Source organism: Ochotona curzoniae, unplaced genomic scaffold, assembly GCF_017591425.1.
Source record: "Ochotona curzoniae isolate NIBS_2020 unplaced genomic scaffold, NIBS_Ocur_1.0 contig_1014, whole genome shotgun sequence".
In the NCBI taxonomy this organism is placed as follows: domain Eukaryota; kingdom Metazoa; phylum Chordata; class Mammalia; order Lagomorpha; family Ochotonidae; genus Ochotona; species Ochotona curzoniae.
Window position 1 is genome coordinate 33,553,719 of NW_024464920.1, and position 25,881 is coordinate 33,579,599.

The window sequence follows — 25,881 nt, forward strand, 5'->3', positions numbered from 1 at the left end:
ACGTGGGTGCAGGATCCCAAGGCTTTGGGCCGTCCTCTACTGCTTTCCCAGGTCATCAGAGCGGATGAAGAGCCAATGTTTTTAAAGTGACTTTTCATCCCATTGTGGGGTCCAGGTTTTCATTGTCTTTCCTGTTTGGATTCCATACTACTATATAATACAACAGAAAACTAGTGGAAGATTTGTAGTAAGACAGTGCCAGCTGTTTTAAAATACAAACTATGCTGACTGGGGAACGAAGTTGCTATGTAAGTGGGATGACAGGAACTTTTCATTGCATGAATCTTTTCGAGACCTTCAGAGTATCTGCAGAACCAGGTGTGTGCAGGACCAGCTGGAGTAGAAAGAGTTCAATGAATTAAAATGGCAGAACTGACATTATTTAGTTTTGACTTCTTGTTTTAAATGACTTCAATTACTTTCAATTTTTTTAAAAAATAAACTTTAAAATTTTAAGTCTATGATAAGTCAGATGGAATCCCAAAAATTTAGTGAATGGAAAGATATATAATAATAACTCTGATGTATATATTTCATAGTTTTTATGCATATAGAAGCATCTGGAAGCAACCCCTCAATTCAAACAGCGAGTTCATACAATGTAAGTATTAAAGTTTATGGATGAGACCTGGTATGAACTTGACTGAAGTAACAAAACCTTATGGAATTATCTTTTTTTAAAGCAACCACCTCAATCGAATTAAATCAGTTGACATCTTTTAAATACAAAATATGGATGAGTTACTAAGTGTGTTAAGATAAAAGTTACTAAATGAAACATATTTCATACTTCCTGGTAATTATGACAACTGGTATTCTTTCTACAGCTGGGGAAGGAGCATGTGGTGCCTGGTTTGTAGATGGTTTCTGTGAGTCAGAGCTATAAAAGCACATGGAGACTGGCAGAAATTTAGCCATACTGATCATTATTAGTTTAGATGAGTGAATATTCTTTCCAAAAGAAGGTCTTTGAGTTCTCTACAGCTGTAAGAGACTCGTGAGAGTCTCTGGATCAGCATTTTATTCTTTGTCTCAGTTTTTATGTTCTATTTCGAAACCCACCTTTTTTTTAGTTTTAAATTCAATACCACAAAATCTCATCACTAGAGTAGGGTTTGCTCATGGTCAGAATGAGCCTAGAAGCACCCTTCTTTTGCACTTGTACTGCTAAAAGCAACACCCAGTATCACCCAACCATGGAGGACATGACCTTCCAGGGTCGCGCTGTTCCATTTTCGTAAATATCACAAAGTTCTTGGAGTTGGGAGACTGCTTACATAAAGCCGCAGTGCGCATATCCTCGCTAAAGCCTTTAGAGGTTGGAATTCGGGGTGGGGGGGGTGGGGGGAAGCAAACTTCTTTGAAACTAGATTCTGTTTTTTTTTTTCCTCTGTGGAGAAACTGGAAGTTCTACCTCCCGCAAAGCTTTGTAAGCCGTCGTCCCACTAGAGGGAGACAGAGTCCAGCTTTTGCGGAGACGGCGCCCTGGCCTTCGCTCACAGGCTGTTTCTGTTTTCTCAGGACCGGCTGCAGGCTCGCAGCAGCAGCTGCCGCGCGTAGAGCTGATTGTTGGGAGAGTCGGAAGGAGGCGCCTCCACCTGGTCCTGCCGCCCGGATTCAGCGGCCAACTCAACCTGAAGTGTCGGGACCTGCCCTCATTCTCTCCCCGCGCTCTTGTGCTGTGCGAGCGGGTTCGGCCACTCCCTACTCTTTGGATAGCGAGGCCGGTGGAGTAAGGGGTCTAGGCTGCCGCCAGAGACTCTGCCCTGTTCTGTGACTTTCTGAAAGGTGACTGCTGGTGTCGCCGGACTGAAACAGAGCCTGGGGTGGGACGCGGGGAGCCGGCTTTGATTGCAGGGCCGCTGACTGCTGCTTCTCGGGTGCTTTGAATTGGCTTCTGCGGCCCTGCTCCGCCCCATCTTCCTCTCCCGCCTTCAGCGAAGCCACACCGGCGACACCTGCTCGCTCCAGTTGGAGGTTGGAGCTCGTACCTTCTCAGTGGTGACGCCCCTGGCGCGCTGGTGACAGCAGGGCAGAGGCGGGTTTCTCTCCCTCCCCGTCCACCATGCCGAAAGGGGCCGCTGGCTACATGCGTGGGGCTCTGCCCGCAGCCCTCGAAAGCTTGAGCCAGGGCCTGAAGCTAGCCGGGAGCTGTTGCTAAGTGGACAAGTGGACTGAGCGGACCGCACAAAGTCTCCGTGAGGGCGCCCGCGGGCACTGGGCTGCGAGCTGCGGGCACAGGGGCGCCGGGACGGCGGCTGGAGTCTCCCCTGCAACTTGACCGCATCTGCCACTCCGCACTAGATGGTGGAGGCTGCTTCCCCGAAGGTGAACCACCCCCAACCACTTGCCTTTCCCCAGAGAACGGGAGGGCGGGCTGGAGACCGGGACTGCCGCAGGTGTGAGGGAGTGTGCGTGAGCCGCCGAGTCCTCGGCGCGAGGGGCCCACCCGCGATGGAGCTGGAGCGGTAATTGCTGCGAGACCGCTCTGAGCCTCACACCGGGGAGCTGAGCGCACGGCGCGCGTCCGCCCGGAGCTGCGGGACTGGGGTTTGGCCTCGCCAACACAGCTGCTGATTACTTGGGCACCGTGGAATAAAGAGGCGGGGAGAGAGAGGAGCACTCGCTTTTGCACTCCACCTTCCAATCGCTTTTGGGGGAAATTCTAGTTTGGATGTCGGGAGATTCCTGAGCCTTCTGTGCCATCGGAGGAGGAAACGCATCCTCGCGCGCGCGCACACACGCACGCCCCGGGCCACACTTGCACGCCCTCCGCCAGCGCACACCCGCCGGACCCGGGTTCCCTATGCCCCTGGATGCTGACGGCGGATTGGCATCTCGGAAGCGATGCGAGCGCGGTAAGGCTGGCGCCGGCCCGCGGACGCTGCAGGAGCTTCGCTAGGTGTTGCCACCTCCGGGAAGCCGGGCTGCAGGTAGGAGCGCAGCGCGTCTCGGGTAACCGCGGGGCCGTGGGCACTGGCGCGGCCTCGGAGCCCCGCTGGGCTCAGGTCCCCCGCGACTCCCGCCGGCCCCAGGGGTAGTAAGTGGCTGGCTCCGGAGAAGAGGTGAGGGCAGGTGCCGGTGGGGCAAGCAGGGTTGGGTCGTGGAGAGGGACGCCAATCAAGCAGACTCGGGACGCGATGCCCCCCTCTCTCCCTGCTGCCCCATTTCCCCTATCAGCGAGCGACGAGTTTGAGCATTGAAGTAGGTTTTCATTCTGTCCCTCACCCAGTCCAGCCGTGGCTGGTGGCCGTTCTGGACTCCTGATAAGGAACTGGGGATTCGCAGTAGAGGGAGGCTCACTGGGATGCGTCAGGTCGCGTTTCTGAAATCTCTACTTTCTGTTCACTTCTGATTAGTTAATGCACAGGCCTGTCTGCAGGGGTTGGCGTTTTAACGAAGCTGTTGGTTTCTGTGTCTGTGTTTTTGTAAGGAATAGTGCTGAAGAGTTCCCGAGCCTCATCAGTGTTTAGGTTTGCTTAGGTCTGGGCGCGGATGCCTTATTACCGAACGAAACTAAGCTTTTGTAAAGAGCGTTTTAAGAAAGGATCCTCCTTGCGGAAAGCGTTCAGAGAAAGGACAGCTTCGGGGGAACTAATGGTTTTTCGTTTCTTTCCGGATAGATGTCACCTACCTCTTGCTAATGTGACACGGGTTTCCTGCCCAAATGCTTTGCGGCTCCTTTCCCCACTCTGCTCTTAAAAGGCGGAGCGCCCACCAATAAGCGCATCTTTTAGGCTACTCATCTCCGCTTTGCAGAGAAACTGCTCTGCTAAGGAAAGTTTAAGGTCCCTCGTCCCGTCCCGTTTCTTCTAGAACTGCAGGTTGAGCTATCTAGTCTGCCTTGGGAAAGGACCAACCCTGGCGCTCGCAGGGTTTGCCTAGGCAGTATTGCCCTTCCTAACCCGGTGTTTCACAAGTGCCTGAAGCGCTTGGAATCCAGTGTGTAGTTACTGTGGTGGCCAGTCGCTTTTCAGCTTGTGCTTGGTGAGTTTGGCGTTGGGTAACGAGACAGAAAATACCCTCATTTTCAGTGTGCAGTCTGCCTCTTGAATTTTGCGAAGCCCTCTGCCTGCCCAACCAACCTTTCCTCTGCACAGCACCCCCAAAACAGTGTGTGAGGGTGCTTCCTCTGGACTGCATGGGCTGCAGTGACTATTGACTGCGTGATCATGACCTCTTTTCTGCCTGCTCCGCTAGTTTGTTTTAGACATCACCATTCAGGTTGTTGTCAGTTAGCACTCTGAAAGTGCTCTATTAGGCAATATAAGTTAGGACAAATGAGTCATTAATTTCAGATTTCTGTCAAAGGCTAAACCGAGATAGCTAGCAAAGGATATTACAAAACACCACAAAAGCTTAAAAAAAAAAAAAAAGAATCAGAGCACTAAGATTATTTGTATTTACTCCAGGTTTTCCATATTTACTCATGTTCTCTTACATGTGATGTGAAATCACCAAGAATGTCAAAATTGGCACCTGACATCCTTGATTTTAAATAAAAGATCAGACAGGTGTTTAACTGCATCTCTCCTTATTTTATTCTGCTCTGAATCTCCCCTTTGGTCAATTGTTTGGATCTTGACCTTTTAAGAGTCCTCATTCTTAAAGTCATCAATAATCTCTTGAAGTCCATCAGTAACCACAGTGCAACCTATTTTATTTTTACTTGCCCAATATTCAAATGGAAACTGCTGTACTGTGTTATTTATAGACATAAGACTGGAAACAGTGTCATTGCTTATTGAATAGTTAGGCACAGGGAGTTGATTAATAGTCAAGCATATGTTTGTGTGCTGCTTTATTCAAATTGGGCCCTTTTGGAGATGAAAAGCTCGATTCTTTAAAAACTGTAGCAGTTTCGGATGTTTGAACTCGTCTCTGTGCAGTTTGTGTCTGCCAAGGAAGCAGCAGCAGATTCCTGACATGGAAGGAAACACCTTTGTAACGCTCAGTCAGGCTGGGGAGGAGTCCTAGGTTTCTGAGTGTGTCCTTTTGTATTCAAGAAATATTAGCTGTTTTAGCAATGACAAAGTGGAGAATGAATGTTCTTTGAGATGTCATGGATCTATGTTAAAATAGATACATGCTACTAGGGACTGCATAATAGCAGTTATTAACCACCAAGTTAAAAAAAAATGATGACAAGACTGTAAAAAAGATTTGTTTGTAGACATGGCCAGTTCTCCTTTTTAAAGATTTATAAAATTATGGAACAGGGGCTGATAGAAAATTATGAGAAAATTATTTTGTACCTTATCAGCCCAATTTGGTACTGCTGAATTCATTGGTTTTCAGTGCAGTACGTGATGACCATCTTAAAATATATTGCTATGTTGAAATCGACAAAGTTTATTTGAGTTGACTTATCACCAATTGCAGCTGACTGGGTACTGTAAACAGTGTCAGCTGGGCTTCCCCAGCATTTTCCAGGCATTTCTCATTATGGCCCTTAACAAGGGGTATGTCAAACTGAGCCAAAGGTCAGCTGTGGCTGTAAACTGACAGACTTCTAACACCTATCCCAAATGAGGTGTGCTCCAAAGTGTCATCAGTTCTTTCTAATGTATTTGAAAAGATGAAACAACCAGAGTGCAAACAGTTCAGTGCCTCTGCTTTTACTTCTGCAGTATTTTATTAGAGATGCCTCATTAAGTTGCGTTATTCTGCAGCTGTTTTGTTCGCTGAAGATTCAAGTAAAAACAAGGAAATTTACCATGCAGGGCAGCTCTGTTTTCTTGGTGAAAAATCATAGGTTGAAGTAAAAGAAATGTCCGGCACAGTCCCCTTTGATCTATGTCTGACATTTACAAACACAATTCATCACCGTGTTAGTGGGACTCTATCAAAACAAAGAGAGGTAATGCGTTAGTACAGACTACTGCTGGAGAGGCAGGCCACGCCAGCTGAATCAGCTTCATGTCTGGCCCGTTTGCCTGCCCAGGTTTTCACATGGATCTTGCTTTTGAATCATCAATTTTGTAAAGCCATGCAATATGGGAAATTTGTTGTTTTATTTAAAAATTCTTTGCTTAACTTAATTTTGTCACTTGGACCATATTGAACTATTTGTTACTGAATTGAAAGCAAAGGAATAATTTTTACATTGAGTGACCATGAGTCTATCGAGAGAGTTGTTTTATGCTAGGTTTGGAGCACTGTCTGAAATGGGAGCCACTCAGGTGGGCCTAGTAAACATTTTTGTGCCTTCAAATTGTCATTGGCCACTGACTTAGGGGGTAATATTTAGAATGTTCGATTTTGTTCATTCAGGGCAGTGATTCAATATTCTAGTCAATTTAGTAGGGTGGAAATTCTTCGATTTGCATTTTGCAGAAGTTTAAAGAATGGTTAGATAAATTTTTAATAGAGTATTTATCTATCTACTTATTTATTTGGAAAATCAGATATACAGAGAGTAGTAGAGATAGAGAGGAAGATATTCTGTCTGCTGGTTCACTCCCCAAATAGCCACAACTGCCAAAGCTGAGCCAGTCTGAAGCCAGGAACCCAGAGCTGCTTCTGGGTCTCCCACATGGGTGCAGGGTCCCAAGGCTTTGGGCTGTCTTCTGTTCCTTTCCCAGGCCACAGGCTGGGAGCTGATGGGAAATTTGGGCTGCTGGGAAACTGGAGCATGCAAGGCAAGGACTTTAGCCACTAGACTACCGTGCTGGGCCCTGGTTAGACAAATTTTAAGAGGAATAGCTAGAGTTATTAGAATGTGAAGAAAGGGGCCTGGCGTGGTGGTCTAGTGACTAAAGTCCTCACCTTGAACATGCCGGGATCCCTTATGGGCGCTGGTTCTAATCTTGGCAGCTCCACTTCCCATTCAGCTTCCTGCTTGTGGCCTGAAAAAGCAGTAGAAGACAGCCTGAAACCTTGGGACCCTGTACCCACGTGGGAGACCTGGATGAGGCTCCTGGCTCCTCAGATTGGCTCCTCAGATTGGTTTCTCAGATTGGCACAGCTCCAGCTGTTGTGGTCACTTGGGGATTGAATCATCGGACGGAAGATCTTCCTCTCTCTCTCCTCCTCTCTGTATATCTGACCTTGCAAGAAAAATAAATAAATCTTACAAAAATGAATGTGAAGAAAGTAATATTTAAACATATTTGTTTGTAATATCTAATCTGTTCATATGTATATACATACATATTCATGTGCTTTTAATAATACTCATGAAAGATTGTGTATTAAAGGGAGCAAGAACAACTATAAAAAGTATACATTTTGAAGTTCACAATTTTCACCATTTTACATGATTTGCAGTGCAAACAAACCCATAGTTTAACAAGTCTTATTTTTTTTGAATGCATTTATTATTGTTTGTTTTTTTAAGACTTGTTCATTTGGCACAATACTGGCCCCAAATATTTACTTTTTTATGTATTTATTATTTTTTTATTGTTAATAACATTGTATTATGTGATCAGTTTTATAGGTGCTTGGATTTATAATTGACTTGCTGTCTGATCCATGATTACATACAGTATGGTTTTCTCTTCAGCTTTTCTTTTCAAGATTCTTTTGTTTGCTAGGCTACAATCATGTATGCAGAACACTGGGATGTGTTTATGGACACTGTGATTGTGAGTTTTAACACATTTTAAGCATTGGATATATCTAAACACTGCCCTTATTAAATATATACCTCCACAATCAGAACACAAGCCACACATTGTATTGCAACATACTGTTCTGATTTATAAATGATGCCTACACATTTCCAAGAAACACTGATTTTTTTTAATGCTTTCGTTTGTTACATTCACTAAACCCGCCTACTGCCAATGTGTATAGTATGTTGGTTTTCATCTGGTCACTGGAATCGGTCCAAGTCTGGTCTATTTCTGCAATTAAATGGTATTGCAACTGGAAGGTATGAGATCTCAAATTTACTTGGAAATTGGATGAAAACTAGACATAAGCTGTAAGGAGAATGCTTCATTTTGTTCCCAGGGTTCCATGTGGGGTAGGTGCTAGAACTAAACAATCAGAGTTCATGTGGTTGAATTAGATAAAGTCGTTTGAATAATTTCCTTCAGTCTCTTGCATTATTTCAAAGAGCCTATTCTTGTTTTATGATTTCCCCAGAATGTCCAGTGAGCAAAGACATCTTCTTTCTCCTAAAATTGTCACATACACATTCAATTAAACTTGTTTTTATTATGCTGCTTTTATACAGTGGAATTGGGAAAGTCTTTAGAATGAGATTCAATAATGTGACAGTGTTGCACTGTAGCAGTTGTGGCAATAGGTTGGACCTAGCATTGTGGTAAAACGAAGACAAGCCGGGAGTCTCTCTCTGAGCTGTCAAGCCTAGTCTGCACAGAAAGCCTTCGAGTGTAACTTTTGTTGAATACAAAGTGTGTTGTGCTCAATATTGTTATGTTTTCCTAGTTTTTGCTGCTAGGAACTATTCACTGGATAATTGTATGCATGTGAATGGACAACTGTGTTGCTCTTTAAAGGTCATGCAAAGATTCTAAACCTTTCCATTTGCAGTGTTAATTGCCTATGGCCTCCTGTCGCTGCACATGTTGAGCTTGATAATACCAAGTAGCACTTTGGCTTTCATTGGTGGCTTATGCAGCTTTTTATAAACAAACATGAAAGTACCTATAGAATGCACAGCAGATGAGTTTTCAAAAGGTGTGTTTTTATTTTGGAGTTAGAAGTTTTCAAAAGTCAGCATGGCCTGGGCTGTGAGGTGATAGGTTCTCTGTGAAGCCAAAAATGCAACCATTCAAAAATTATCCATAGGTGAAAACTCTGCCATTCCTTTGTTTAGTTCTGGGTTGAGTTCTTCTTTTTAATCTAATATCCTTTATGGAGAATCAATGAAAATTGTACTTAAATATGAAAAAAGTAAATATGCTTGCTCTTCTCTAATGGTGCCATTTTCTAACATCCATAATACACCTGCTTTATTACAAAAAGATTGCCTGTATATAAAAAAGCAAGGTATGTAATTGGTCCCAGTTTGCTTTTTTGGCTTCAGAGTCTGCCTTTATGGTCTTGTGTAAATAAAAGTAAGGATCTACAAAAGAATTCTGTGGTCAATGTAGTTTTAATCGCAAGACCTCCACCTGGTGATAGAATGCATTGTCAGAATGTATTCTTTGTGAGAGCAGTCCTTCTAGGACTCTACAATGTATTCTACTAAAAATACAGAGCAGTACAAACTAAAGGCATGAATTTGTGACTGCTAAGATCAATCAAGATTTCAGAAATGACTAAGTTCATTTGAGAAAGATAACATGTATGTTTGTATTTTTAAAACCAGATTTAGCCAATATACAGTTACACATACACAGTGACACTTCCTAGTACCATTTTATCAAAGGCAGAGAAGCTTCATTATCCCTCTCATTTCTTTCTTGCCTTAGTTTTACCTTTGGTAGATGCGTGACAAGCAGCATGCGTTTAATGCTGCTGGCATGTTCAGAAAATTTTCCTTAGTGGTGACCATCAGATACATCTTACACTTTTACTAAGCGATCTGGTCCTGTTGTTTGTATTTTCTTCAGGAAGTTGAGTTGAATTGAGTGAAATAGGTCTTACTGTAGTTCTGTTCTGGTACAAGAGGTGAAGGAAGGGGGACGGTCCACATTTAAGTGAAGCAATCCAAAGGCGAGCAGGAGCGGAAAGGGCATTGGCATCTCTTGCTCCAAAGAGAGTCCCCATTTTGTGATGCGTTAACTGTAAGGAAGATGTCTCAGGTTTTTTTCACAGGTTGTTTTCTTGGAACAATATATGGCAATAGATTTGTGCTAGGGAAGGCACGTAACGTTATTGCAAACCCTTTTAAGATTGATGCTTGGTGTATTTATACACACTCAGAGTCAGACCAAAATTTATACCTTCCTTTTGAAGATATATTTGCTCTTCATATCATCTGTTGAATGTTTAAAATGGTTTGCTATAGTTTGAAAGCACATTTTGGAAATGGCTTGCATAAAATCAATGTGGTGCAGTGGCAGGAGCCCTAGAAATGGTATTGTAGCTCTAACAATGAGTGGCCTTGTGACACAGGGAAATCACTTCATTGCTTTTATAGAGAGAAGGAGAGACATGGAGAAAAGGTCTCCCTCCACTAATTCACTCCCCAAATGGCTGCAGTGGACAAATCTTTCCAGCAGCCTCCTCCATGGATGCAGGGGCTCTGTTAATTGAAATTTTCTCTGCTGCTTTCCCAGGCCATAAGCAGGGGGCTGGATTGGAAGTTGGAGCAGCTTGGATATGAATTGATGACCATATGGGATACTGGTGCCACAGGTGGGCTGATAACCTGCTGTGCCATGGTGCTGTTCCCTAAAAATATACATCTTTTGTTTTTTACATGTCCAGGATTATGAAGTATCATGCCATGAAAGTACAATATCTTTGCATGATGTATTGCTTGTCTGAAAGAGCTTGTCTTTTAACTTCCTAAAAGTCAAACAGCCTTGTAAGCATTTTTCAGTAAAGAAATAATCTGTAAAAGTTTTCCAGTATCAAGATTGGATTATGATGATGATCACAGTGATGATGATGAGGTTAATTATGATTAGGGTCATGAATACAGACTGTAGATGTGCAAACAAAATTGAATCAGACCAAATGTTATAATTTAGTTTGGTACTCTTTCTTGGCCTACGTGATGCTGTTTTGTTGCAGCATAAATTGTGATAGGCTGTGGATGCCAGAATCATCTCTATTGTAGGTCTTTGCTCTTCTGCTTGTCTTAATGGTTACAGAAATAAAATGGGTTGATTTGATCAGCTGAAGTAGAATGTGGCTAGTAAATAAAATCTTCATGAATGGAATAAACAAATTCATTTAAAAATCTGTGTATATAATTTTTGAGAAAGTCCGGTTATTTATTCAAGAAGTATTTACTGATACATTGTCTTAGTCTTTCTATGATAAAAATATCATGGACACAATGGCTTAAGTAATAAACGTTTATTTCTCACAGTTTTGGAGGCTGGAAATCCACAATCAAGTGCCAATTTCCTGGAATGAAGACATCAACTTTCTCTCTGTACCCTCACATGGCAGGTGTTGGGGGTGCAAAAAAGAGAGGAGAGCATTTTTTAAATGTCTTTTTCACACGAGTGTTAATCCTGTAAATAAGCGCTCCACCCTCATGACCTAGTTATGTTCCAAAGGTTCCACTTCCCACTATCATCACTTGGGAGTTTAGATTTCAGCATACAGATTTTTGGAGGAGCACTTTCAGTTGATAGTAAACCTCCAGGTGCATGGGGGTGTTTCAATAAACAAAGAGAGGCCAAAACACTTGCCTTAATGGAGTTTGTCCTTTTAGTGTTTTGTTTGAAGATTTGTGATGATTCTGAAGGAATAGTAGAAATTATATTGTGCTATAACTGTTCTTGTTAGTAATTCTTATCTGTAACTCTGAATTACAGGTCTGAGATAGTTGAAATGTATGAGTTGAGTGACTTGTGAAGAAAAATGTCATCATATATCTTTAACATTAGCATGAAACCGAGGGTGACAAAACTAGTAGCTCCTTTTCATGAATTACAGTTGTGGAGTGACTTAGATTATGACATGATGTGCCCTAGGGTTTCATAAACAGGTTGCAAATTCAAATTCTTATGTGTGACCAGCTGGGGATGTGAATGAGTATAGTAGGCCAAGTAGAAGGAAAAAAATAATAGCGACTGTCTCTGACCCTCAGGCACCGTGTGGTAGAGACCAAGGTGGAAATGCTACACGTGAGTAGAAAAGTAGAGCTGGGCTCCAGTATTTTTTTTAGGGGGGGCATTTCTGATTTTTGCAACAAGTTTGTTAGGTACATAGTTTAAAAATTTACTGAATTGAGAAGTAGAGAGAAAGCGAGCCCTCCCATCTACTTGTTTACTTTCCAAATGCTTGTAACAACTGTGACTAAGTCATGCATGAACTGGGGCTAGAAATTCAATCAGGGTCTCTTGTCTGGGTGGCAGACCAAACAAAGTACTTGAGTCATCACTCATTGCCTCCCAGGGTCTGTGTTAGCAGGAGTCAGGATCAGGAATCAGGAATTAAACACAGATGCTCCATCATGGGACATGAACATTTTTTTCCATGATTTATTTATTCCTTTTTTCTTGAAAGAGTTAGAGATATTTCCCACCCACTGGTTCATTCCCCTTAACAGCCTCAATGGCCAGGCTGGGATGGTCCAAAACTGGGAGCCAGGAACTTCTTCCAAGTCTCCCACATGAGTGTAAAGGCTTAAGGATTTCTGACACACATTGGCAGGGAGATGGATTGGAAGTAGGACAGCCAACACTTGAACCTGTGCCCTTCTGGAATGCTGTTGCTACAGATAGAGGATTAGCTTGTAATGCCATTGTACTGGGCCCAGGGACATGAACGTTTTAACTGCTAGACTAAATCCCCATCCCCTAGATGTGTGTAGTTTTTCATTATGATTGTACCAGGATAGCAATTAATTTAAGTTTTTAAAACTGCATGGGTCAACAGACATATTTTCAGGGATATGCTGGCTAAGACTTGTTAGCGTGTCACATTTAACAAGTGGTGTGTGAGGGCAGTTAGGGAGATCTGCATGTTGTCCCTTTTTGTCATCTCTAACCATAGTCCTCTAATCTTGCTGACTTCTGGAGTTGGATATGGGCAGTAAAGGACTCAGTAGGAGGAGCTAAATGAAAACTAAGAGTGACTCAATCTGACTGCTGTATTTAGTTTAATATTTTCTTTTTGACTCATTCTGTAGTTGATAGTGAGCTCACATGAAAGCTGCTAGTATCTTGGAGGCTCTGAAAGATATGTTGAGAATGTGGAAGTTTGAATTCATTTGCAAATGTCCAGAGTGGGCTTTAACTCAGCACTGCTTGGTAGTTTAGATTAGAGCCTCTTTAAATTTCTCTGTGTACACAAACAGCATAGCAAGAGAACTACGAAATCTAGTTCTGCAATAGGAATTCAGATACTGCCAATTTTGCAGGTGAAATGAATACTGTTGGTCTATGGACTATGGTTTGACTTGCAAGTTTTGTGTGTAATTTTTTTCATTTTTTTTTTTAACTTTCTAAGGTACAGTCTCTTAGTCTCAGGGATTTCCCCCCTCATTTCTCCCACTCATTGCTTTCCCCTATATTATTACAATAGTAAAGTCCCTCAACAAGAGTCATAAATCCATCATTCTGCTATTTAAGTGTGTCCTGACATTGCAGGTATAGACAATGGTAGGAAGTCTCTACTTCTATATGAAACATGGATCACCAATGAAACTGCTAGATATATTTTGGTGAGTACTTTTCACACTGACTTTTATTTCATGTGTTTGGAAAGGTGGATGGCCCCCAACTCCCCACCTCTTAGGGTTCTCTCTGTAGATAGCAGCTGAAACCTGGTCACACTGACTGTACATGATTTTCTCTAAGTCTTTTAATCTGAGCACAGGATTTGCATTTTGTTTCATTTTTCTCCTATTCAGAGATCATGTTTTTCTCCTAAAGCAGAGACCAGAAGTTGTTATTCACGAACTAACAGAGTTTGATTTATCTCCCAGTTTGACAAAGTAATTTTATGAGGGGGGGTCTTCAAAAATTTCACAGAAAATATATGCTATGAAAAACTACTTTTGAATTTCAAAGCTTATCATATGAAAACGTGTTGCTTCCATTTTCTGTGACTTTTTTGAATATGTTTTTATTTTGTAACTAAGGCAATATGTTATATATGGATTTATCCTACTATATAAGCTTTCCAAAAACATATTTGGAATTTCAGTAGTGATTTTTTTCCTTTGAGAGTTTTGATGTCAAGATTTTGGCCATGATATTTGGATTTTCATTCCACTTGAGAGGCTGCCTTGACAGGAAGGAGACTAGACTTGACAAACGGTGGTTTTTCTTGTGTGCTTCTTGAGCATACAACTTTAAAGTGGTTATTGTTAAAATTTTTTTTTTCTCCCTGATCCCAATTTTCCAAAAGTGGTATATTTAGGATTGAAGACATTATACCTTATGATTCAAGTACTCTGAATAGCTTATCTTCATATATTAGTAGGGGTTTTGAAATTAGCATTTATTTGAAAGGTAGAGTGACAGCGAGAAGAACTGGAAAGTTGTTTCATCCACTGGTTTACTTCCTACATGGCTTGAATGGCCCTGACTGGGACAGGCCAAATCCAGGAGCTTGTAACTCCATCTGGTTCTGCCATATGAATGGGAGAGGCCCACACATTGGGGCCATCTTCTGCTGTTTTGCCAAGCACATTAGCAGGGAGCTGGATCATAGGCAGAACAGCTGGGACTTGAACCGGTGCTCCAGTATCAAATTCTGGTGTTGCAGTTGGCACCTTAACTTGCTGAGTCACAGAGCTGACCGCTAGTAATGTTTCTTCCCTATACTAGCTTTGCTAATTTCAGAAGGTTGTGTTGGAGCTCAGGGATATGACTCTTCCTTGCTTTTACAGGTCAGTGCACTGGTGACTATTTTGTCATTAATTTTATTAGCGCTCGAAAAGTTACATTTCTCTATGCTGGTTTCTTAATGATAAACTTGGATTTAGACATGTCAGTCTGAGGAGGTGAAGCAATTTGTTCTCAGTTGTATGATTAATATGGTTCACAATAGTCATGCTATTAGATTTTCAATTTTTTCTTCTAAGTGCTTAGAAGTTTTTAAATATAAGAATGGTTTTGCATATTTTTAAAGCTGAATGGGATATGGATTTATTTTATTAAATGCATATATGTACTTAATAAACATGCAAAGACGAACAATAGGCACCTCTTGATACGATACATGTACTGTATGTTTCTTAAATGTGTAAGTGTTCTATGAGGAATTATTAATTTGTGTGTGTGTGTGTGTGTGAGTGAGAGAGAGAAACAAGTCAAGTCTGTCTACCATTATCTTGAATTTAAAATCTATACATTTTCAGCAGAAGGCCCAAGACAAAAATAAAATACACATGCTGACTGAAATTTTTATTCTTTTTTGATTTATTGTGACCAAGAGATTGAGACTCCATCTGGTTGAGAGTCTGCTATTTTATAAATTAAACAGTATTTGTCAATGTCAAATTTAAGTGTTGTTAATCACATATGGAATATATTTTGATTGCTCTTGTCAGTTACTTGACTCATCATTCATTAGGGAATTTAAATCCATTTATTCTTATCTACATAATTACCATTTTCATAATTTATCATGGACTAAATTTGCTTTCTTTTTATACCTTCAGGAATACTGTTGACTGAGACACCATTGTTTTTGGCTTCAATGATACTGGAAACTTTTGCTATTTAATACAGAGAATATGCATTCATACATTTATTCATTTTATTTTTGTTTCTGGTTTTAATAAGGCATTTCTTAATAAAGATTTGTTTATTTTTATTGAAAGGCATATTTACAGAGAGAGAGATAGAGCTTGCATCTGTTGACTCACTCCTTACATGACCTCAATGGCCAGAGATGGGCTTGTCTGAATCCAGGAGCCTTTCCTGGGTCTTCCATGTGGGTGCAGGGGTCCAGGGACTTGTGTCATTCTCCCTTGGTCTCAATGCCACAAGCAGGGAGATGTATAGAAAGTGGAGCAGCCAGGACTAGAACTGGTACTAATAAGGGCTACTGGTGCCAACAGTTGGAGAAACTGCCTGTTAAGCTACAGCCACAGCCCCTAAATAAAGCCTTTAAATGCTATGGCTGTGGGTGATTTCACAAACTTAAAATTATTGGACTAGGACCTGGGCTGATGGCTCAATGGCTATAGTTTTGCAAGCACCAAGATCCCATATGTTCTTGAAACAAACACAAAAGTCTTTTTAGTGCTTTCACATAGGAAAAAAAAAAAACTGAATAACTTGAATGCCATCAATTTTTTCAGTCATTGAAAACTCTACCAAGCATAAAAAACAAATAGGATAAACCACTGCAAGCTTCAGAAAATGATTCTCTTCACTTATAGATTAAAAATTTTCCAAGTCAGTGTTACAGGGAAAACTGAAAAATGAAACAAAAACAAATCTGGAATGACATTTCACAGATAAAGTTATGCAAATCACTCCTGGTTATAAGAAAAAACATACAAACTTTATCACAAAAGAAACACATTTAGGGGCTGACATTATGGCTCAACGGCATAATACTCCATCTCTGTGTGCCAGCATCCAATATGGCCACAATGGTTTGTGTCCAGCTGCTCCACTTCCCACCCTGCTCCCTGCTTTTGTCCTGGGAAAGCAGTGAAGGATGAACCAGAGCCTTAGAACCCTGCACTTGCTTGGGAGATCCGGAGGAAACTCCAGACTTGGCTTCAGATCTGCTCAGCAATGGTGGTTGTGGCCATCTGGGGAGTGAACCAGTAGATGGAAGATCTTAGTTCTCTGTAAATCTGACTTTCCACTACAAATAAATAAATCTTATATGTTTATATATTTTATATTATTTATATATATTATATAAAAATCTACATCATATGTATATTTTTTTATTGGAAACCCAGATATACATAGAGAAGGAAAGACAGAGAAGAAGATCTTCTGTGCGCTGATTCACTCCCCAAGTGGCTGCAATGGCCGGAGCTGAGCCAATCTGAAGCCAGGAGCCCGGAGCCTCCCCTGGCTCTCCCATGTGGATGCAGGGTTCCAAGGCTCTGGCCTGTCCTCGTCTGCTTTACCAGGCCACAAGTAGGGAGCTGGATGGGAAGCGGGGCCACTGGGACATGAACCGACACCCATATGAGGTCCTAGTACAAGCAAAGCGAGATTTCAGCCACTAGGCTACTACACTGGACCCAATACATCTTATTTTTTAAGTATTCATAGTTGATTACTAGCAAAAAAAATTATATCTAATTTATTAGATATAAAAACTTGAATCTGAAATTTTTATTCTACATTTATTTTAAATGATTGACCTGCATATATGAGTATTCCTTTATACCTGAAATCTTTCTCTCAACCGTTGATTATGAGGTCTTCATTCTGTTAGGCATCAAACATATTGAGAAACAAACTAATAATTCTAAATCAGGTGTTAAGTTGAAAGGGCCTGGTTTTTGTCTATATTGTCCAAAAGCATTCATACTTGAATGAAAGGTTTTAAAAAATCCCTTGTTATTGTAGCCAAACATTATTATTCCAAAGGACCCTATATAATCCTTCTCTTTTTGCTTTTTAAAAATTCCCTTGCCTCAGCTTCCTTGAATATGCTTGTAGTTTACTGTTGAACACATATTTCCCTTACAATGCTATTCATGAATAAACTTAACTGATCTTTAAAGGTTGTGCATGGATAATGTGTATTATGAAAATAGTATGAATGAATTTCAAATAAATTTTACATCAAAATTAGTATCTTAAAGCTCAATTATGCATAAAGTTTTTGGAGTTCTCTTTCATAATTAAGACTAATGATGAGTGAGATAGGAACCTTTGGAATTTACTGAAAAAGATGTATCACTTCTTCCACAGATCAATCCTCAGTGTGATATTAGTAAGAAATTCAGGTGTTATATATCACTGACTGAAAGTAAAAGCCATAAATGGAATTAAAATGGAAACCAAAGATATTACACACTGATTTTTATTCCATGTTATACCACCAGAAGGGCCTGGAGAACCATGGCTGTCCTTGCCTCCTGTTCTTTGCTGGTAGCGGATCACAGCAAGTCATTGAGGGGAATCTCAGGGTTTAGAGCTAATATTTGACTTTATGTTTTAATCTGTTTTTGTGGAAGTGTGTTTAGTGGAAGTGTGGTATTAGGTAGGGAACCAGATAGGGTGAATATAGGGGAGAAAATTGAAATCAGAGGGAAGTTTATTCTATGCTGCATCATTACACAAAAGCAAAGGAAACCCTTGACCTTTGAAAGAGGAAAGAAATTGGATAAAGGCCAAATTATCTGTAATTCTTGGGGGACAAGGGTAAAAGAGGAAATGAACTGAAGAATGTAGAAGAGAGAAAAAAATGCATAGCACCAGATCAGCTCATCTGCCCTTTCCCCCAATTCCTGTCTCTTTTTTTGTGAAAACCCAGACCAAGACATTTCCGTCCAGGCCTTTTACTGTATTAAAAGTGAGAAACAAGAGATCATGCTCTTACTTTGCCACTGGATGGTTATTAACCCATGTCCATATGCTTGTAGGCTACTTGAACATATCTTAGTGTTCTGTTTGTTGCCTGCACTGACTGTGAAACTCTTGAGGTTGAGGAGTGTGTCTTACTCTTCACCTTGTACTATTTGAGTCTATGCTTAACAGGGCATTTCTGATCTGTTGATTGACTACTCAGACTGTTACAGTGGCAAGAGTTGAGCTGGTTTGAAGCTGGAAACCAGGAGCTTCTTCCCAGTCTTCCTTGTGGGTGTGTGGTTCCGAGGCCTTGGGCCATCCTCCACTGCTTTTCCAGGTCATAAACAGAGAGATGGATTGGAAATGAAGCAGCTGGGACGGGAACTAGCACCTATGTGGGTTGCTGGTGCTGCAGGCAGATTATCAGCATGCAACACAATGTTCTGGTACCCCATAAATGCTTAATTTTTTATTCTAAATCTAAGTAGTTTCATTCTTTAAATTCCATAAGAAAAAATATTTATAGTCATAAATAACTATATTTGAGAAGTGCTATGTTGTTTACAAAATACTTGCATGCACATGATTTCATTTGATATTGTTAAATGGCTGGTTATGATTGAGATAGGTAAATGACTGACTGAGAAAGATAAAAATGATAGAACTAGTGAGCACCAGAGGCTACTTCGAATTGAATTTAAAGCCTGTCTATTCTGAGGCCATCATTCATGGATATCTCAGCAGATTAACTATTCTTTTGCTTTATAAAATCTTTTGAAAGCTCTTTAAAAAACAGCCAAGCACTGCCTGCCATTGTCTACCAGCAATGTCAGGACACACTTAAATAACAGAATGATGGACTTACGACTGCTTATGAAGTACTATGCTATTGTAATAATACGTGGGAAAGTTGTGGGGAGGGAACTTCGGTAGAGGGCAGGAAAATCCCACAGCCTATGGAATCATACCATAAAATTAACAAAGTATAAGGAAAAAAAATTAAGGGAGGGAATTTGGGAATTGCATTTTTTAAAAAGTCACTCCAGTATTCATGTCATGTGTTCTCTGAGAAATCTTGTAATAAATGAAGTCACTTTACTTATTTCAGAAATCAAGGCTTATATTGCCTTGTAAAGAAAATGTGAGTTCTACATAGGATACAACTGCACAAATAATTTCTCCACATCTTTAATGCTTCTTACATGTTTTGTAAGTCCTCTGCTTAAGCTGCAGTGAATGAAACAAACAAAAAAGGCCAGGCTTGGAAGTTCATGTCTCCCTAGATCAGAGGATGCATTAGCTTACTGTCCTTTGTAATAAAAACATCTGCCTTTGGCAAAGGACACATATATTTGTATCCTGTTATATAATATTAGGGCTCCTCAAGCTCAAGATTTCCCAGCTGTAATACAAAGCAGTGAATATGTGGCATCCACATTGTCTGTTTTGTTTCATGCCTGTAGGACCTGAGGAAGAAGACTGTGAAGTCAAGTGGGATGTGCATGCTGCTTTCTGTGCTGTCTCTGACCCAGGAACTTGGCGGTATTTGCCAGTACCTGTGGAAGCTGAGAAGCTAACTTATAGGTTTGCAGGTAGTGTAAAATTTTAGACTGCTCATTCTTCTCAATAGTATATCTGCCACATCAAAGAAAACTTGTATTTTCTGCATAGTTGATGTCCACTTTAGTAGTCACTCAAAACAATATTGTGATATAGACTAGTGACCTTTTATACTGCCCGTTTTCACTATTTAAAAATGGACTCATATTTGTGTATATGTAAGAGGTTAGTATCATAATTCAGTGCATGTATACAAAGTGTAATGATCCTGTCAGGGTACTTGGTATATCGATCACCTCGAAGATTTATTATCTCTTTGCACCATGAATAATGAAATTGTGCTAGGCTTTAAGTACTCTCCCACTTGGTCTTTTTTGAGACATCCTCTTCTCATATTTAGACAAGTACTTTGGTAAAAGTATAAGGGAGAGACTACTTGGGAATGCCTGGTGCAAAGAAAAGAGGTGGAAGATAGGAAGAAAGGGACAGCTTTGAAGTGGCAGATGGAAGCACCTGGTCTTGAAGACTCCAAGTGTGGCAGTAAGGAGAAGAAAACCAGGAGCTGTCCTGGCTGAGGTGACTGCAAGAGGTTATAGCAAGATACCTAAAGCAACTTCCTCAGGCTGCAAATTATTGTCAGCAGAGTAAATCCCACAGTTTGTGAGGCCAAGTCGCTACAATCTGGAAAAGACTCAGGGAAAAAACAATACAAAGATGACTCTTGCTCACATTTTAAAAGCCAAGCTTCCCTTATATCTATCATTGCTCCCCAGGGCTCTCTCCTGGTGTCTTTCTAAATAATCTTCCTGGGAGGTCTCATCCATTTTTAAACTTTCAACTGCTACCTATACACTGGGGATTCTCAAACTTGTGTCTTTTATTTTTTTTTTTTAATTATTTCTTTGAAAAGCAGAGTGACAGAGAAAAGGAGGGCAGTGGGCAATGATCTATCTATCCACTGCTTTACTCTTCCCACCCCAAATGGTCACAGTGGTCAGAGCAGTGCCAGATTGAAGCAAGGAGCCAGAAATTCTATGCAATCTCTCACATGGGTGGCAGTACTTTGGCCACCCTTCATTGCTTTGGCAGGCACATCATCAGAGAACTGAACTGGAAGCAGCATACCCATGATTTGAACAGGCACTCAGATGTGGGACGTTGGTTTTGCAGGCACTGGCTCTACACGCTATGCTGTAACACCAGTCCCAACCTGTATCTTTAAATCACAACTCCAGCCTGAATTCCTGACTGTTACTCACATATTCCAATTTGAACACCTCCAAATGTTTCAAATTAAATCAATTATCTTCCCCTAAGTTTCCGTTTTGCTTCGTGTTACCTCTTGAATGCCGCTGTGCATAGATAGTGCACCTGTCTGGTTGTCATGCACAGCACTGTGATGGGAAGAGGATTTTTCCTTCATACCACTTCTCTGTGAAGATCTTTAGACATTCAAAAAAAATTGAAAACTAGAGCATTTGCAGTGTGCCAGGATCTGCATTAAATACGTGACATGAATTATGTCTTATAATCCATACAGTAATTTCGTAGAAAGGTACTACTGCTATTCCTGCTTTATAAGGTCATTGAGCGAGGTCACACAGCTTCTGAGAAACAGAAACTTACTTTAAGGCATGTAGTATTGTGTCTCAGTTATGTTCAGTGAATAGTTAGTGTTGCTCTGTTTAGCAGAATGCCAGAGAATTGTATGGGTTCCAATTATGTATGTATGAAAATCCTGTGTAGAACCTATTTTTTCAAGTTTAGAAAGAAATTCATTAAGCTTATATAGTAGATATATGCATTCAGTCTTGCAGTTAGGATACCAGCTGTCATAGGCATTTGAGGAAATGAAACAGTGGATAGGCCCTTTCCTGTTTATTACTCTACTTTTAAAGTTAAAAAAAAATGAGGAATTAATAAATTTAAAACAATTTCACTGCATTATCCATACTACTCTTTGAATATGTCTCATACTTCTGAAAACATTCCTATGATTTTCTGATTTCATTTGATGAAAGCTTTGTTAAATAATGAGATAAAGATCTAGCATTTGAGAAAATTTAAAAAATTGATTTTATAGGCTTGAATATTTACTCTTTTGAATAAACAAGCTCTGAACATATGTGAGTTAAAGTGTAAATTTTTCTGGAGTTTAAATTCGGGTTAGAATGTTCTGCTACATTTATCTTCCAAAAATCTGTCCTGGGCTCTCTGCTTTATAAGAAATGGGTTTCTTGGGAGTCAGAAATAGTCTGTGCAGTAGCTCTGGCTGCAGAACTTGGTTGCATTTGGAGAACATCAATACAAGACTAATTAGATGCTAAATGCTTGGAGAGTATTGAACAATGCAATCATCTAATTTTCTGATTAATGACAAGGCCTCATGGAAACATTAATTATATTGGAAGAAGTCAGACAATCTTTTCTCTTTCCAGTAACCTTTTTAAAAATTATTTTACTTGTACATGACAGAATAAAACAAAAAATATTGCTGTAGGTAGATTTTTTTTCTAGTAAGACGGTAATGAAGGTATCAGATATTGTAAGATAGATGATTAGTAGCTTTTATTCTTAAAAGTTTAGGATGTTTTTAGTATGGTAACATCAAGGGCAGATAATACAGCTTTGCTATATTTAATTCTTTAATTTTTAAATTTTCTTTTACTTTATGTAAAGGAAACAAATTTTATGTATTTTACATATGCGATTTAAGAGTATATCTCTCCTCACACACTCCTTTTCCTTTTTTATATATTTTTTCAGTTATTTTTATGGTGACATACTTTAAATTTTAATCACTTAACCCTACAGAAAATGAATGCAACAAATAAGTAGAAAAAATGCTATTCCTCCAGGGTATAGATAAGAACCATAAGCAATAATCAAATCTCATAATGTCTGATTGCCTTTAAAGTAGAATGTTGGAGAATGTGGGAACCTGCTGAATTTCTTTTTCTAAATTGTGAGTAGAATCATGCAAATCAGTGTAATTAAAAAGTATTTAGTATCATACATTAAAGTTTACATTCTTTGTATGCATAAAGCATTTTCTTGGCTTAAATTAGAATTGTTGCTTACTGAATGGAAATGAAATAGTAATTGTGGATAATTTGTCTTAATTATCAATAAGTTAAGTATCACTACAGATTGTGTTAAAAAATGATAAATAGCGACAAAACTTTCTAGCTGTGTCTGAAAGAAAAGCCCTTGTAGAAGTTAAGATTCTAAGTCATGACAAGCAATAATGTAATTCTATTTAAAGAGTTATTTTCTTGAACATGATAGGACGGTATTATTTCAAATGACTACGGATATGATGAAGTGAAAATAAAGAGATTTGATTATAGATACATAGTAACTTTAGTAAACAAGAAAATATGAAGTTTGAAAAAAGGTAATATGATCAGATAAATGGTAGAATTTCAACTAATTTTCTTTATACATTTTATTATAATATTTACATGTTATTTTGCCATAACCTTGTAGTTTTAAATCAAAGAAAGAACTTGAAGTATATTAAATAGAAAAGATTCACTTCTTTTAAAATTATTAATTGTTTTCTTTTTTTAAAGATTTATTTTTATTATTTTTTAATTGGAAAGGCTGATATACAGAGAGGAGAGACAGAGAGGAAGATCTTCTGTCCGATGATTCACTCCCCAAGTGAGCGCAACGGTCGATGCTATGCCGATCTGAAGCCAGGAGACTCTTCCGGGTCTCCCACGCGGGTGCAGGGTCCCAAGGCTTTGGGCCATCCTCTGCTGCTTTCCCGGGCCACAGGCAGGGAGCTGGAAGGGAAGCGGGGCTGCCGGGATAGAACCGGCGCCCATATGGGATCCCGGGCGTGTTCAAGGAGAGGACCTTAACCACTTGTGCCACCGTGCAATTGTTTTTATTTTTGATGATTTTTACATAGTTGATCAGGGTGATTAGAGTCAAGGGCTACAAGAAGGTAGGTGAGGTCATCATTTCCACATTCTGTTTTTTTCCTTCTTGTGTCTAGGGGAGGGGGAAGACAAGGAGAGAAGTCATACACAGCCTCCCAAATGCCTCTGCACCCTGGGATGGAGGACAGTCACCCTACACCACCCCAGGGTCCCTGATGTGGGGCATGCTCTGAGGTTCCTGCTCATGAGGTTTCCATAGTTCAACAGTTCTGAATTAACAGTTCAACAGTTCAGATCAATTTGTTTTGTCTTCTGTCATCTGTTGTGGTACCAGGTGTCCTCTGCAGACTCCAATGTACTGCCATATCCTCCATGTGCATCTGGCTCTGCAGTTTAACTTGACAGAATTTGCCCCCTATGCCAATATCTGCCAGCTGATGCTATGGCAAAGGCTAACCAACCCACACTCACTCTGACTTATGAATGTACCAGTAGGAACAGTCAACCCAGCCTGACTTTGTCCTGATCTAGTCCACGTGAGGCCATTAGGTGTTGTAGTCCTGCCCTGTCTGGTCTGCTCCCATCCCAACTCACTCTCTCCATCGGGAGTGGTGGTCCAGCAGGGGGACCCTCCACAGCCCAACTACCAACTTCACCCCCTCCCACCTGGGACTCACATGTACTTATTGGGTGCTGTGGCCCATTCTGGCATGGCCCACCTATCCTCGACATTTGCCAGTGGGTGTTGTAGTTTGGCTGGGTCCTGCCCACCCCTACCCCCAATTCCAACTCATGCTGCTGGGGGCTACGGCCTAACCCAGCTCAGCTGACCCCCGCTGCCAGGCCTGGTCCTCGTGTGAACTGGCTTGTGACCCAACCTGGCCTGGACCACACAGCATTCTGGTGCTTGGCCTGGTCTGTGCTGCTCCCTGTTGTGGCTCTTGCGCTCACCTGTAGGGACTGTGTCCTGACAGAATAGTTGTCCAAGTGCCTCGGTCAGATCCTCTCCCGGTGCCAGATCTCACACACACCGGTGGGTCCATGGGCCAGCCCTATTTAGACATCTCCTGTCCAAGTGTTTCTTGACTAGCCGTTTCCCATTCTGTATTTTACTGTTGAGTGCTACAGCCCAGCCAACCCATACCCATGCACAGTTCACACATTGCTCAGAAGGGGCAGAGACTTAGCCTAGCCTGTCCTTCCTACATCTACCCTGATTTTCATGAGCACCAGTGTGTATTAGAGTCTAGCCCAATCTCGCGCACACCCAGACACAGCCTGCAGTTGTGCTGAGGAACACTGAAGCCATACCCAGACTAGATAGCAGTCCCCACTTTGGCCTTCGCACTCACCAGTGGGAATGACAACCCAGCCTTTTGCTCCCCAGTCAGGCTTGGTTCCAGCCACAGATCTTGCACATGTCAGTGGTTGCAATGACCCAGCTTGGCATAACCCTGCCCTGTCTTGGCCTTTGTCTTTGGATGCTATATATGATACACAGCATTTTTTTCTTATTTGAAAAAATCCACAGAGAAAGAAAGCTAAATTTTCATTCAATCATCTGAGTGTTAATAGCTCTGCTTCTCAACATTCTCTTTTGTTGGATCCCTATGTATGGACCATGTGTTGTTAGGCATTGTGGGTCATACTGTGGATACTTAATAAGCAAACATAATCTTTACTTTTGAGTTTATAACCAAGCAGAGGAGACAGTCAGAGACAGACAGACAGACAGATAGACACACACACACGTTAGGTTGCTTCAAAAACTGTAGAAAGTATAGTTAAAAGATAAGTTTATATTGGTGTAAAAATTTTGAAATCCATGCATAATATTTTTATGATATGTATTTTCTGTGAACATTTTTGAAGACCTCTGGTATATTTTCAATTTAGTATAAATAGTACTTGAGAAAGTTTTTTTTCAAGTATTTGGAAGTGAATTTTTCAGTGGGAAATAGAAATATTTTAATCCAAAATATGGAAAAATTTTATAGTATTTAAGAGTTATTTTAGATAAAGGTCTTTAAACAGTGGTAAATTTGTAATATAGGTCGTATTCATGAAGTACAGCTAGACAACCCCAAGAAAGTGTCATTTTAAGGGTATTAAAACAATGGATAGACCTTTTATTAAGTTACTTTTCTTTGGACTTCTTTATGGATAAGTTAAACTCCTTATCCAATGGATTTGATTTAGTTTTCACTTTATTTGATCTCTTTCTCATTTAATCCAGCTGACCCAGTTCCTTCATTTCCAACAGTACATGTGCTTTTCATCTTATTTTTGTGGTAATTTCTTTACAGATTTTCTTCTGGGTCTTTTTAAAATAATAGTGTTTCCCAGCACTCTGTTCTTATTTGTCTCTTTTGTAAACATAGTCT

At 40.5% G+C, this 25,881-nt stretch overlaps 1 protein-coding gene across 1 annotated transcript in view; it reads left to right on the forward strand.

Annotated features, from left to right (window-relative positions):
* The first annotated feature begins 1,533 nt into the window (after positions 1-1,533).
* Positions 1,534-25,881, forward strand: part of TAFA2 (TAFA chemokine like family member 2) — a 372,060-nt gene continuing 347,712 nt past the window's right edge. Inside the window, exon 1 of the mRNA XM_040982710.1 lies at positions 1,534-2,933. The gene's annotated coding sequence lies outside the window, so the exon portion shown is untranslated. The remainder of the gene's footprint in view (positions 2,934-25,881) is intronic.